This window comes from Cupressus sempervirens, chromosome 7 (assembly GCF_028749045.1).
Source record: "Cupressus sempervirens isolate cs-2001-9-10 chromosome 7, ASM2874904v1, whole genome shotgun sequence".
Taxonomy (NCBI): Eukaryota; Viridiplantae; Streptophyta; class Pinopsida; order Cupressales; family Cupressaceae; genus Cupressus; species Cupressus sempervirens.
In genome coordinates, this window is record NC_143124.1 from 453260910 (window position 1) to 453277497 (window position 16588).

The 16588-nt window shown below is 32.7% G+C and overlaps 1 pseudogene; it reads left to right on the forward strand.

The window, feature by feature from the left end:
* LOC149547519 (chaperone protein dnaJ 20, chloroplastic-like) overlaps nucleotides 1–13516 on the forward strand; it is a 67694-nt pseudogene extending 54178 nt beyond the window's left edge.
* The last annotated feature ends 3072 nt before the right edge of the window (nucleotides 13517–16588 follow it).

Genomic DNA, 16588 nt, shown 5'->3' on the forward strand with positions numbered 1-16588 from the left:
TTAATACACTTCCTTCAAAATTACTTGTATACCCAGATAATGAGTTGACTATGAGTGTGATGGTAGTGGATATCCCACCTCAATGTCGTATGTTTTTATCTAGAAAATGGAGTGCTACCATGGGTCATAGTTTACAGTATGATTTGCCTTTTTCCATATTTCATATTAGTGATAGAGATGTTAAAACAAGTAAAGAACCAAGGGTCACCCATATGAATGAGGAAAAAATGGATAATGATAAAACTTGTTTCTTCGACATAGAAATAAATAATTTTAGGGAAAAATTGTTTTTCTTAGAGAAAGAAAATGCACTAGTACTAATAACACAAGAGGTAAAAAATTGCATTGAAAAAGGAAATTTGTGGACTATGTATTTTGATGGTGCAAGTCAAAAGAGAGGGCTAGTACTAGAGTGGTACTTAACCACATAAGAAGAATTTTAGATACTCTTTCTCTTTGGACTATACATGCCCAATTAAAATTGAAGAATATGAAGCACTACTCCTAGGTTTAAGTTTGGTTATTAAAAATGGTATAAAATATTTATATATAATTAGTGATTCTAAGTTAGAAGTATCACATGGAAATTCTATAAATCAAATAATAAGAGGTTAAAGAAGTACATGAATATTGTATGGGACAAAATTGAAGCCTTTTATGCCTTTAGGATTACATGGACAAAAAAATAAATAAGAAGATCATAGATTTCCTATCGAATTTAGCCATTAAGCTATATGACGTAAATTTCATGAGAGCATCCAAAGTAAAAGTGCAAACTAGTCCTTCAATTCTTGAAAGTGTTGAAATCTCTAAAGTATTTTAAAATGATGTAAATATTTTGAGTTTTCAAAATTATGAAGGTAAGTATCATGGACATGAGTTGGATTTCAAAACTTTAATAGAGACCATAGATGGTAAGGACACAATTTTTGGAAAAGAAGTGATCCAACTAAAAATGAAGAAAGTGCCCAAAGGTGTAGTTGTCCTAGAAAGCATTTTTGATAATCAGGATAGAATAACATAAGTATTAAAGATAAGAACCTAGAAAACTTGGAGGAAATAAATCTGGGTAAACCTAGATCCCTAAAGAATGTATACATATGAAATAACTCATCTCTTGATGCAAGGGATCTCTGATTGAGTTGTTAAGGAAATACACACAAGTCTTTGCATGGTCATATGAGGACTTGAAGGCTTGTAGGGAAGATCTATTTAAATATTTCATTCCTCTTAAAGAAAGTGCTAAACCTTTTAGGCAAAATCAAAGATTGATAAATCCTATCTTGGCCCCTAAGATGCAAGAGGGATTAATGAAACTCAAGGATGAGGGAAACATAAAACTAATTAGGAATTCTACATGGGTCTAAACATGGTACCCATCAAAAAGAAGAATTGATACATCAGTCTCTGTGTTGATTTTAGGAACCTAAATACTTCTTCTTTGAAAGATAAAATTATGGATCACCTAACATGGAGGCTATTCTACATGGAGTGATAGGGTTTTAATCAATGTCCATGATGGATGGTTTCTTTGGTTATAATGAAGTATTGGTATCTAAAGTTGGATAGTACAAGACTTCTTTCACTACACCATGGGGGACATATGTGTATGTGAGAATTCCTTTTGGACTCACCAATGTTGGAGAAAAAATTGAAAGGGCCATGGATGTAGCCTTTTATAATTTTATTAATGAAATCATAGTTGTGTACTAGGAGGACCTTGTAATACATTTTCTAAAAGAGTAGAAGACCATTGTAAACATCTTTGTGAAAGCCTTGGAGTATGGTATCTGCCTTGTTATGGTTACATAAGACGCACCCCATTTTGAACTCCAAAAATTGGGACCCCTTTCTTCAGCTCAAAAAAGATCAGTTATAAGAATAGGGTATCTTCTAAGGTGCCTTAGGCAATGGAAATTTTGTAGTTTGGGTTTAGGAATCTAGTTAGTTAGCATTATTTTAAACCCCTAACACTAGCATACTAATGTTTATCTTTGGTGTAGGTCATCATGACATCCTTATCATCCATAGAACAAATAATTTACCAAGGTGTGCATGTGCGAATGTGTGGAGGTGCATAAACTGAAAGTTGTGAAGATGCCCAAAGTCCTAAAGATGCTAAGGTGCACAAATGCACAATTTTACAAAGTTTTGAAGAGAAAAGTGCATAGCTTTTATAAATTTTTCAAATGGGCCTAAATCATTAAAAAGATCAAAATAAATAGACAAGAGTGATCTAGAACACCAGTTCAGCCAAACCTAGAAACCATTTTCAAAACTGAGAACTTTGTTTTTTTGGTGAATTGAGCACCTTGTGCACTTCCCTAAAGGTGTAAAGGTGCACCTTTTTCCAAGGTACACCAAAATTTTTGACGAAGAAATAGTGTACCAATAGTTAATTGCTAGTTGCTATTTTAGAGCATTCCATGCATTAGAAATGTATTTTGATGACATTTCAACTCCTAGAAACACTTAGAGAAGGGCAGGCTTCCATTTTTAGAGCTCCTAGACACTTCTAGATCATCTCAAAACTTCTACCTTCTTATATTCTAATTCTTTTATTCATTTAAGTCACATAAATGATCATGCATCAATTAATTGATATAAAGAAGGGTGGAGATCTACTTAGTACCATTTAGAGAGTCAGTTTGTATGTAATTAGGTTTGTTTTATTAGTTTTTAGCATAAGTTAGCATTTAAAGAGCTCTCACTCCTAAGACAAAGGGAGGAGAGGATTACTTTTAAATACATGGATGCAATATATACTCAAGGCCATTATTTTACTACAATAATATATGCTATTGGTGCTCTCATTCTGAGTGTAGTTATTCTTGTTAGAGTGTGAATCAAGGAGCTTTAATACCATTAAATCATAACAGAAACATAGAAACAATAGACAATGTAAGAAAAAAATATGGACTTCTTATTTGCACCACAAATTCAGAATTATAGAGTACCTAAGTACAATAATTTGTAAGACAAGCTGTGAACTATCACCCATAGCTATCCTAGACAATGTTTGAGCCTTTCTTAAATAGGTAGTTTTATGCCACTTGAGAAGGTTCTAGATACTAGGTATGTGTAGGATCATGGTGTGCCAAAAAGTGGCAATTTGAAAAATATGTAGTTTTGAAATGTCTCAAAGCATTTCAAAATATATTTTTGCTTTTTTTCCACCCATCTTGATACCAAATGAAAATATTAATACCTTTATAAGCTCTATTATTTCTTTGGATACCAACCCTACATGATCAACTTTAAAAATGTCAGGAAGACATGTGTTTGGCCTGTTCTTGTGTGTTTTTTACTTCAAACATGTGTTTGGTGACTTTTTTTCACCTAAATTTGATGAAATGAAAAGGGTTTCTTAATAATGTTCTTATCTTTTCATCAATATAATTTTTGTCAAATTATGATTTTAATAAGTAATTATTATTCATTTTCTAATGGATCCATGCAAAAAGTGTTGATTTATACACTTATTGAAAAACAAATATAACTATTTAACGATATAACATTTTTGAAATCCAAAAGATTTGTTACATTAGATACCTCTTCTACTATAAGGAACATTAAAGAAAAAATAAATTTTTTGAATTTTTGAATTAGTTAAGGTGGTTAGACACACTATTTTTTAATTCTAAAAATACTATAGTAGAAAATTCATAATTAATTATTTATTTGGAATAAAAATACCCAAAAATGTGTCACATCAGGGTATAAGTCTACTTCTTATATCTAGAATCTTATTAAAAAATATTATCATTTGATTTTGATTAAGGTGGTCATACATATGCTTACTTCTTATTTTTGACCTGATTATTTTGTACTATAACACTAAAATTCAAAATTTTGATCAATCAAGCTTTCCTTTCTTCAAATATGACCTAGTAGTTTAGAAACTAAATTCAATTTCCTATTAGATTCTTTTCACACAACTTTGTGATGGAAGTTCATAACAAGTTTAAAATTGCATGTCAAGTTGACATAAACTTAATTTACTATTTTTTTATTGCCACTTAAAGGCATACTTTGGTTGACCATGATCCTGCACATACCCTACTCAAACATAATACCTAGGGCCGATAGACCCTAACAATACACATAGAGCCAACCAAATACATCTTTGACAAATTATTTTATAAGTTTTGGTAGCTCAACTTCTGAAGCTCATAACTCATGAACCGTTGCTCTAATTGGCTATTATAACAACTTTTAAGAAATGCCAGCTCCTGATCTACATGCTTAAAATCACGCTAGTTCCCTTTTGTCAAGTTTTCAGACCTCATCTAGGAAATCTAAGGCCTCCAATGGTGAGCTTGAATATTTTTCTACAAATTTTTTCACCAAAAATTGGCAATAACTTCTCTGATACTAATGCTTGATCAATGAGATTTTTATAGTAGGCTTATAACTCTAAAATGAACCTCCCTATAGAAAATGAGAACATTCCAAGTGTTTATGAAAAACTTACTAAAAATAGTAAGTTCCCATAAATAGTGACCACCCTATCTACTAGTCCTTATTAAAATGGAAAATATTGAAAATAAAATATTTTTGGGTGATGGAAGATTGCCCTTGTACCTAGGATTCTCTTGCATCAAACAGCTAGGGTAATTTGAGAAGTGACTCCATTACATCTTAAGTGTTCAGAGGAAAACCAAGAGGGTTAACCTCCTCCTTTGCTAGCCAGGATGAATCCTCAAATGGTCCCCCTTTCTATTTGACCAGATATTCCTCATAAGTTCTATTTTTGGTACTTTTTCCTACATGATTGTCTAGTATCTCCTCAATCTCCTTTGTAGTCGAGCTAGCTACTAGAATGCTCTACTACATTTCTGCAACTTCATCTCCATCACCTCCTTCATAATACTCTATCAAATCTAAAATATTAAATACTAGTGAAATATTCAATTCAACAAGCAACTCCACTTCATACACATTGCTAGAATCATGCCTCTTCACTATCTTGCATGGTCCAAACTTCTTCATTTTTAACTTATTATATGTACCCAGTGGAAAATGCTCCTTTCTCAAATGAACCATGACTTCATCTCCAATCTAAAATTCTTTATATCTCCTTTTCACATCTGCCTTGGCCTTGTACTATATATTCATCTTTATGTTGTGCTTCTTCACCTCCTCATGGATGTTCTTCAAATGTTTAGCAAAATCTTCTGCTTCAGCACTACTTATCTCTCCTTTATCCAACTGCCTCAGTTCAAAAGCATTTTTGGGACTACTTCCATATACAATATGGAATGATGATTTACCAGTACTCCTATTGATATAATTATTATATGCAAATTTTTCCCATGATAAAATCATATCCCATCCTTTTGGTTTATCTCTAACCAAGCATCTCAACAAATTTTTGAAACTGGGATTCACAACTTCTGCCTATCTATCAATTTGTGGATGATGTGATGAAATAAAATTCAAAATTGTCTTCAAATTCTTCCACAATGTACACCATAAATACCCAACAAATTTGGTATCTTGATCAAAAACTATACTCTTTGGCAAACCATGTAATCTCACCACTTCTCTAAAAAATAACTTTGCTACATGAACAACATCACTAGTCTTCTTGTAAGGAATAAAATGTGCCATCTTTGAAAACATGTCAACCACCACAAAAATAGAATCATGCACACACTGTGTCCTTGGTAATCCAAGAAAAAAATCTATGTTGATATCCTCCATGGGTTCTCTAGTATAGGTAATGGCTGATACAACCCTATATTCTGCTTCACTCCTTTTGCCATCTAACATACATTGCAACTTTGTGCAAACTTCATCATATCTTGCTGCAACTATGGTTAGTAGTAATTTTTAGCAACCAAAGCTATGGTTTTATCTCTACCAAAATATCCATCCAATCCTCCACTATGCTTCTCCTTGATGAGATTCTCTCTCATTGAAATTTTGAGAATGCACAACTAGCTTCCTTTGAACAACATATTATCCTGGATCATGAAATCCAACCACTGTGTCTTGTCAAGTGTAACAGGTTCTGTACAAGCCTTCCACACTTCACTAAAATTAGGATCATTTGGATACAATGTACTAAGTTCCTTGAACCCAACCACCTCTATCTACATTTCTGCTAGCAAAAGTTGTCTTCTACTAAGAGTGTCTATAGCTTTTTTAGACTTCCCACTCCCATGTTTCAAAACAAATGTAAAACTCTACAAAAACTCAACACACATTAAATGCCTTTTGTTTAATTTTCCTTGATTATTCAAATATTACAAACCTTTATGATCAGTATATAAAGAAAACTCCATAGGAAGAAGATAGTGTCTCCACTTCTTCAATGCTTGAAATATAGCATAAAATTTGTGATCATAAATAGAATATTTTCTTTTTTCATCAATAAAATTTTCACTGAAATAAGAAATAGGTCTACCTTCCTGGCTCAAAAAAACTCCTATTGTAGTACCACTAGCATCACAATCTACTTCAAACACTTTATTAAAATCATGAAGTGCTAAAATATGTTGCCCAATAACTTTTTGTTTTAACAGATTAAAACTCTTATCTGCTCCTATAGTCCACTTAAACTCTTTCCTATCTCTTCTCATTGTTTCAATCAAGGGTCCACAAATACTGCTAAAACTTCTTATGAACTTTCTATCAAATATAACCAGTCCATGAAAAGATCTTACCTCTATCACACTCCTTGGACTAAGCCATTCAAGGATAGCCTTCACTTTCTTTGGGTCCATTTTTAGACCTTCTCCTAAGACTACAAATCCCAGGTACACCGACTCTTTCTTTACAAAATTTCACTTCTTTAGTTTTATCAACAACTTTTCTTCCCTTAACTTATCAAACATCTTGCGAATATGAATCAAATGCTCCTATAATGCCTTACTAAAGATCAATATATCATCCAGGTAAATAATGACAAACTTACCCAAGAACTCCTTTATTATCTCATTCATGAACCTCATGAAAGTTCTTGGTGCATTGGTTAGCCAAAAAGGCATGACTAACCACTCATATAGTCCTTCCCTTGTCTTGAAAGTAGTCTTTCGCTCATCACTTTCACTAAGAAGAATCTGATAGTACCCACTCTTCAGATCTATCTTTTTGAAATACTTAGCTCCACTCAAATAGTCCATAATATCATCCATCTTGGCAATGGAAAGCTATACTTTATTGTGATCTTGTTGATAGAACAAGAATCTATGGACATCCTCCATTCTCCATTATTCTTTGGTGCTAATACTACTAGTATAGTACATGGACTCAAACTCTCTCAAATCAACCCCTTCTGTTACAACTCATGAATTTGCCTATTCAAGTCTTCACTTTTTTCTAGTGTCATTCTATGCACTACCTTGTTTGCCAAATTGGCTCCTAGAATCAAATCCATTTGAAGACTAATCTTCCTCATTAGGGGCAATCCATTAGGTACATTATCTGATACAATATTAGAAAACTCTTCGAACATATTTGCAACTTCTATAGGTACCTCCTCTACTTCTTTACTATCTTTAGGAATTATAAAAAAACACATATGATCATGTTTCATACCTTTAGAAAATCTTTTCCAGCAACAAAACATATTCTAGTAGCACTACATACCTTTTCTTCTTTATCTTTCAATGACTTCAACTTATATTTCACTCCATCCTTAGTTAGAGTGTAGGTATTTTCTCACCCATCATGTACAACATGCCTATCAAACTACCATGGCCTACCTAACAACATATGACATATGTCCATAGATATGATATCACATAGTACCTCATCCTGGTAGCTTCTAATCTTGAACTTCACTAAGCACTGCTCATTGACCATGACCTTGTGGTCATCTTGCACCCAAGCAATATGATATGGACATGGGTGTTTCTACATCTTTAGCTTCAACTTAGTGACTATCATTTTTGACACTAGATTGTTAGTACTTCCACCATCAATGATCACATCACAATGCTTATCTTCACATCTGCACCTTGTGCGAAACAAGCTCCTTCTTTGCTCAAGATCATTCTCACCACTTACCAAGACTCTTTAGTTAACTAGGACTTCTCCTCTCTCAGCATCTTTAGAATGTGAGGATTTGACATTTTCATCAACATGTGCAACTCTCACATGACCTTCTATTCTTTGATCTTGGTGTTGGGTACATTCAAATGCTCAATGCCTTTCTTCTCTATAGTGAAAACATTTTCCACAGAAGCCTCCTCTTCTATATCCTTGTTCTCTCCCTCTTCCTCTCTAATATTTATTATTTTGATCATGGAAATGATTGAAATTATTTTCCTTCTAGTTCTGACTACTACTTCTAGCCTCATCCCTATTCTTTTGATCATCATTAAGACCACCATAATATTGTCCACCAAATCTTCCACCACGGCCTCTTCCACTATTCTCATTGTCAAACTTCTTGCTTAGTCTCTCCTCAAATCTTAGGGAAAAATGGTATGCCTCTTCAATACTACTCATTTGAACTAGACATAGCTCATCCTAAATGTTGAGTTTTAACCCATTAAGATAACAATTGACTTTCTCCTTATCAGCTTCTACATGGTTAATTCTAATGAGAACTCGGTAGAACTCTTCGGTATACTCTTGAATAGATTTTCCTGCTTGCTTCAACCCTTGCATCTTCTTCAATAGATCAAGCTCATAATCCACAGGAATGAATTGCTGCTTCATTTTATTTTTTATTTGATCCCATCTGGTGATTTTTTCCCTTTCCTTTTCTATTTTGTCCTTTGTCCTTTTAATTTTGCCTTCGTAAACTTCACCCTATTAGGATCAACAATATCTTCATAATCAAAGTACTCTAGTTCATTGATCCAATCAATTAGCTCCTCTGGGTTAAGATTTCTCAAAAATATGGGAACCTCAAATTTAGGTCTTTTTAGAATCTTAGAGATGGCCCTAAAAAGCCTCTCTCTAGATTTAGAACTACCTCTGCTTCGGCATTTTCTTCTACTTCAACCTCGTCTTCACTTCCATCTCTTATGGGAAGATCCATTCCTTTGCACATTTTTTCTTCCAATGCTTGAATTTGTCTTTGGAGGGCTCAAAAACCCTTAGGTGTAACACCTATAGCTCTTCTGCCATGCTCCCTTCGTGGAGGCATTTTCATGCTTTCACTGAAATCGTAGTGCAAACTACCTCACAATTGATTAGTTATCTACATGCTCAGCCCAAACCACAATCCTGGTGCAAAATACCTCATAGTTAGTGACACAAACTCAAGAACTCTAGCTCTAATACCACTTGAAGCAGGGAGCTCACCTTAATACCATAAACTCATAACAGAAATATAGAAACAATAGAAAATGTGAAAACAAAATATAGAATTCTTATTTGCACCACAAATGTGAAATTACAAAATTCATAAGTATAATAATTTGTAGGACAAGCTATGAACTATCACCTAGAGCTATCCTAGACAATGTTCAAGCCTTTCTTAAATAGGTAGTTTTATGCTGCTCGAGAAGGTTCTAGATGCTCAAAATTAATACCTAGGGCTGACAGACCCTAACAATACACATAGAGTTGGCCAAATACATCTTTGACAAATTATTTAGAAATTTTGGTAGCCAAAATTTTGAAGGCCATAACTCACGAACCATTGCTCTAATTGGCTATATAACCACTTTTAAAAAATACCAACTCATGATCTATAGGCTCAAAACAATGCTAACACCTTTCCATCAAGTTTGCAAACCTCATTCAGGCACTCTAAGGTCTCCAACAGTGAGCTTGAAGATTTTTCTACAAATTTTTCCACGGATACTAACTTCTCTGATACTAATGCTTGAGTAATGAGATTTTTATGGTAGGCTTACAACTCTAAAATGGAGCTTCCTATAGAAAATGAGAACATTCTGTGCTTTTATGACAAACTTACTAAAAATAGTAAGTTCCCATAAATAGTAACCACCCTATCTACTAGTCCTTATTAAAATGGAAAAGACTAAAAATAAAATATTTTTGGGTGATGCAAGACTTCCCTTGTACCCAGGATGCTCTTGCATTAGAGTGTTTTATTATTGTGAATGTATGTTTATGAATAATAATGAAGCCAATGGTTTTATTATGTTGCGATGATTGTGCAATCTTTTAGTTCTAGTATTTGTCTCAAGCTAATGTAAATTCTACTGTTGTGATGAATTGGAGAAAGGATCATCTATTGTTATTGTATAGAGTCTTGTCTCACATGAGCACACTTTTTGTGGCATTGTGATTTGATGAAATGTGAAACATCTTTCAATTTATACTGAGTTCCCATTGGTGATTGCATCAGTGGAGTTGAGGAAGCACTCCTCCTAATTCACTAGTACATTTGAACTTGTTTTTCTACCAAATTTTTTGACCAAAGACATGATTTCTTTTATTTTTTGGTTTACATCCCCATATTGGTTAAAAATTTCCTAAGTATTCTCAAGTTGGTCAAAATTTCAACCAACTCGGGTCATAACCTTAATATTTTAAAAGTATCATAGAATAGTATTGGTCAAAAAGTATGTTAAGATTTAATCTTGTATTTGTGTGGGCTTATAGTCATATCATTATTTGATTCCTACATGTAAGGGTATCATGGAAATTTGTAGGTATTGGGGCTTCATGGGTAACAAACAATTGATTCCCATAGGGGCAACTCAGTTAGCTTCCTTTTCTTTCAGTGGTGGTCTTGCTATTGGTGCATATTACCTATATCAATATGGAATGAATGCTAGGCTAGGTCATGTCTCTACAACTAGATTTGCCTTAGTTTCTAAGTAAAGAATTGGTGGTTCTTCGACTATAACTAGAATAGATCTTGGGCAAGGTGGTGGTAAAGCTGCTAGTACTAGCACTAGAACCATAAGGGGCACTTACGCTGGCACTTAAGCTATTATAGGCTCATGTGTCAGCTTCCATAGCTAAATTCATTCACTGGGTTGGGCCTAATGTGACCTGAGTTACCACCCACATGCTTATCTCTAAGAAAAACTCTACACAAGCCCTCTAGTGGCCTCAGTTTTGGTCAAATGAAATACCCATAATTGCATTCAATGAGGTCTTCCTTGAGTTCCTCTACTAGAGCAATGATGGGATCTATGGAGTAATGGCTATCTCAGAGCTTTTATAAATTGTTTGGTATATTTGGTGAAGTGGGGTTAGATGATATCAAGTAGGAATATCGACAGCTGGCTAGAAAGTATCATCCTCATGTGTGTCCTCCTTAGCATGTAGAGGACTATACAAGAAGGTTTATTGAAGTGCAAGATTCTTATGATATTCTTTCTCATCCTAAGAGGAAGAATTTATATGATAGTCATCTTGCAATGGGGTTTGCCTCTAGATCTTTTGAAAACAAGCGCTGGGACTACCCACAATAGGTAAGGGCATTGAGCAAACAAATTTTGTTTTGTTTGATGACTTTTTCATTTTTAAAACCTACTTAAGCTAAAGACATTTTCATATTTTTGGTTTAAAAATCCATTCAAGTAGAGCTAATGGACTGGTTTATTACTTCTACCCTTGTGTTCCTACTAGTTTTGTGTGACAATTATCTATCAATCCTGATAGCATATTTCAAGAAAATTCAATGTACTTATTGGTTTTGGTTGCTTTAGACACCTAAAATCTCATTCAAGTAGATTTGATGAATATCAGTTCTCATCACAAGAGTGAAAATAGATTTTATCTTTCTGGTTGTTTGGATCCACTCAATCAAAGCCGATGATTTTTTTATTATTTATCTTCTTTAACATCTATATGAGCTAAGTTGATGATGATAAGGTTATTACAATTTGATGCATTAAATTTGCAATTTTTGGTTATTAAGATTTCAACTTTGTGAAGGTTTTCTTATGCTAGGGATTAAGATTTGTGGATTTTTTTTTAAAAGAATGCATGTTTTGGGGGTCAAGATCTGTGTTGTTCTGTTCTTTGTCTTGTTAAGTAATCAAAATTGATGTTTTTGTTTTAATCTCCAACCGTAACTATGTCAGAGGAGTTAACTTGTGTTGGTATTTAATTATCTAATATTTAAAGCTCTAAGTTTATAAATCAACTTGATACCTACTTGCAATGATTGATTGGGAAATAATGCTTTAGATTTGTGTAGTCCATAGGTGTCTGGGGGTGGAAAGTTTTATATTTCAAGTTATGGTGTGGAAGATTTTTCCCATCTCTTCTATCTATCTAATCTTCAAAGTTTATCTGGGCATCTAATTTCTTTCAACTAACCCTATAAAATCTTTTGCTTTTCTTATGGTTGAAGGTTTGAGAACTTTGAATGTATATCTGATGCAATGAAAACAACTCAATTTTTGGTTGCTCATGATTTGTAGTTTGTCTTTTCCTGGAAATGTTTTATGCTTTTATGGTATCTAAATTTGATGGTTGAGGATTTGGACTTTGTTGTTTTTTTGTTTGATTTTTCAAATTCTATTTTTGTTTTCAAATTTCGATTGGATAAGCTGGTTTATTTTCAAGTTCTTGTGGTTTAATCTTTAGTTTCCTAGTCTTTCTAAAAATGCCTCAGCAAAGTGGTTGTTTATCCGCTTGAATATCCATTGTAGTAAAACAACTCAATCTTTGTTTTCATATATTTATATTTTTTTCATTAGTAAATCTGAATTTGTGCCCTTCTTTGATTGAATCCTAATATAATTCCTCTATCCTTGTGTGCCTATTCAAATATCAAAAGTTCAATTGTAACTAAACTTGTATTAAAATTAGTAAATTTATCAAGTTTTGGGAGTTGAAGATTTAGGAACTCTGTCTATTTTGCTTCAATTTTTATTTGGTAATTTGACATTTTATCACAAGACAAAACTCAATCTAGTTGTTCAAGGCAGCCATCTTTTTAAATTTCAATTTCTATTTTGATATCTAACTCTCCAAGCTTTTTTCTATTTTGGCAACTTGCAAAGTGTACTCTTATTCAAGCTTTTAACCCTGTGAGTCTAGGTCATATCACTTCATTGCCAGTTAATACCAATTTTCCTAATGGACCTCAAAATATATAATATATATCTATATTGATGATGTTTGAATAGAATGAGAACTATAACTTTCTTGATTAAAAGTAAATACATTTGAGCTTTGAAGTGCCAATTCCTCTTCCCATATTCAAGGACTACATATGTTGAGTACCAATAATGACATTATTGATCCCATCTTGATTGATAGGATTCATGTACCTCTTAGTTTTCAGGGGTTCTTACATTAAATATTTTATTTCTTCCAGAATCATGTTTTGTTGTTATGTGCATGATGAAGATGTGGTTTGTGCTCTATAATAGTAATGTTTACTATTTTACCATTCCATATTGAGTTTAGTTCTTGAATTCTGGTAGGATCTTATGAAAGAAGAATGGAAATCAAGGTGGGAAGCTCATCTCTCAAATATGAAATGGAGAGGTGATGTAAACAATGGGAGTGAACCATTGTCCTGGGCTGCTAGGATGCGTCAAAAGAGGAATTCTACTTGTAATTAGATAATACTCAAATTTCTCTAACAAAAAAGCCTATTTTATGGACTGCAAAAGAGGACCTTCATAAGCATGAAAAGTTGCATTGACTTGAAAACTTCTTCCTAGATACTAGTCCACTTTTGACTTCTAAATTCTTATAGTACTTGGCAAGCTTGTGTTATTCCAAAGTAAGCTATTATGAGTTATTATACATATAATATTAAAGTTTATTTTGTAGTTATTTCCTTAGTTGTGAATTGATGCCAGAGTGAAGCAATGATTTATATTATATATCTTTCTTAATGGAAAATAATTTTGGCTTAAAACAACAAGGGTATGCTTCAACATGTCCATTTGTATTATACCTAACATTATTATTTAACATAGGTGAGAACTTTCGTTTAACATACGTGCGAGTTTTTTATAAACACATATACTTTTTAGTTTTTTATAAAAAGTGAAGCAATAGAACATATGAAAGAATTTTAGTGAGATTACTTTTAGTATTAATGTGCTTTAAGCTATGACTGAGATGCTTAAGGAATAATGTGCTTTAATATGAATGCGATTTAGCAAAAGTGTTTGCTTCTTTAGGAGATTTTTTATGACTGAGATGCTTAAGGAATAGTGCTGATTTTCATGTTTGTTTCCATGCAAGTCTATGGATATCATATACAAACAAGTGTTATATGGTATGAAGTGCATTTGACACCTTTAATGTTAGGAGTTAGCCATATCTAGTCTATTTAGTAGACATTAACCCAACAAAAAGATATAGCCAAGTGTTTGGACACAATAGTTTATCAACATTTATCTACATTAGAAAACCTATTTAATTAATTGGAACTGTGAAAAATAAACTTGTAGTTCCTTGGTAATTAGTGGGAGAGCACTTTGAAAATTGTCATTCTATAGAAATGTTTGTTCACAAAGCTATGAAATAGATACTGTATTTATTTGTTTTTGTTCCATCAGTATTGTTTAATAAATTGTGTTTTTCTTTCTTTGTAGTTTCCCCATTGCTGTTGTAAGAATGAAATATTTCTTGGCTTGAATCAATATGTTATTATGAGATGGAAAAGAAAGATTGACATCTAAAACCAATTTGGATCATTAGAACAAATTTTGCATTGGGTTCTCTTCAATATTTAGTGCCAAGAAGAATTGTTTGGCTTACTAGAACAAGGAGTTTTCCTTGGCCTTTCTTCAATATCTATGTGATGAGGAAGTTAGGATCACTAGAACAAGTCTTACCATGGGTTATCTTCAATTTATGTAATGTTGAGGTTGCCTTGGCTTCTCTTTAGTATGATTTGTAGTTTGTCTTTGCTCGTAAATGTTTTAATCTTTTGTGGTATCTAAATATGATGGTTGAGGATTTGGACTTTTTTGTTTTTTTGTTTGATTTTCCAAATTCTATATTTGTTTTCCAACTTTGATTGGATAAACTGATTTATTTTTCAAGTTCTTGTGGTTTAATCTTTAGTTGCCTAGGCTTTCTGACAATGCCTCAACAAAGTGGCTATTTATCCCCCTGAATATCTTCTTAAGTAAAACAATTGAATCTTTGTTTTCATATATTTATAATTTTTTCATTAGTAAATCTAGATCTACGCCCTTCTTTGACTGAATCCTAATAAAATTCCTCTATGCTTTTGTGCTTGTTCAAATATCAAAAGTTCAATTGTACTATCCTTGTATTAAAATTAGTAAATTTATCAAGTTTTGGGAGTTGAAGATTTAATTATTATTTGGTAATCCAACATTTTATGACAAGGAAAAAAAATTTCATACTTATAGTAGTACACACAGTGTCATGTTTTATATTCACATTTAACTACTCCTAGTTATATACAATCATGTAGTTTTCTCAACTATCATGAGTGCTATTGTTGATTGAGAACCTGTTCCTATTTGAAGATGCATATATTTGATTTCAATTTCATGATAAGAGATTTCTGATGTAGAAGAAGGTCGATGTGTTTATTCTAGAATTCAAAGGAAGATGTATATTCCTTGTGGGTGAGTCCTAATTACAACACCCAAAAATATATTTATAAAATAGGGAAATGCTAGAGCCATAGATTACAAAACTCATTTCTATAAATAGGGTTTGATGAAAAAATCTCTCTAAGTGCAGGAATGATGAGTAGTGAAAAGACAACTATTGGAATGATTATATCAGAATCCTTGGGATATTACTTTTTTGACAGGTTGGTTTCCAAGGAACTTTTGGTGTTTATTACACTTTTACTATTATGATAATCACCATTTAAAAGCTGCAGTTTCCATTATGTGCTTTAAACAATTTGATGTTATGAACAGTGATAGGTTAGTAGAGGAGGTTGTAGGAGGTGTATTTGTTGCCCAAATTTTTAAAGATCAAAATGAGTAGAGCTTCTAAGATTCTAAGGTATTCTCCTCTTTCTTAGAGTACCTTCCCTTGCATGGTTTATGGCTATGGGTTTTAGAGGTAGCATTGTGCGTATGTTCCTTGATTTTTTTAGTGGTGGCTATCTGAGTTTTCCTTAGTTTAATCTTTTGAAGATCTTTAACTTCTTAACTTAAGGTTAAACTACTCTATACTATAGGAAATTATATATCTCACAATACCAATAGTTTTCTTTTTCTTGCATTTGACACCAAATCTTTCTCTTCATAGAGAAAAGAGCCTATTTCTGCTTGCAAATTTAACCAACAAGAATTTACAAGTTATACTAACAAACTAATTTTCTATAGAGTGAAGTAGTGAAATAATTATCTACCATGTATCATCTAGTTGTTGCCACTAGATGTGGTGATGTAGTTCATGCTCAAAATTGGTAGAACAATGCAGTGTATTATGTTGACAATCTTCATATTGAGCATTTATTTTGCTTATTCTTATAATGCAGTAATTGTATGACTAGTTTTTTCATTTTTTTCAAAATTTTATTTAAAATTTAAAGGGGCTATATGAAGCAAGGAATTACTATTTGGTTGGATGTTCCACTAGAGGCACTGGTTGAAAGAGTTGTAGTTGTTGGAACACATTCTTGACCTCTTTTAGGTCAATCATCTAGCAATGGTTATTCTAAGGTTCATTTTCTTCATTTTACTTTTATGTGTTGCTAGAGTTGTCATCTTTTATTGCTACAAATTAATGG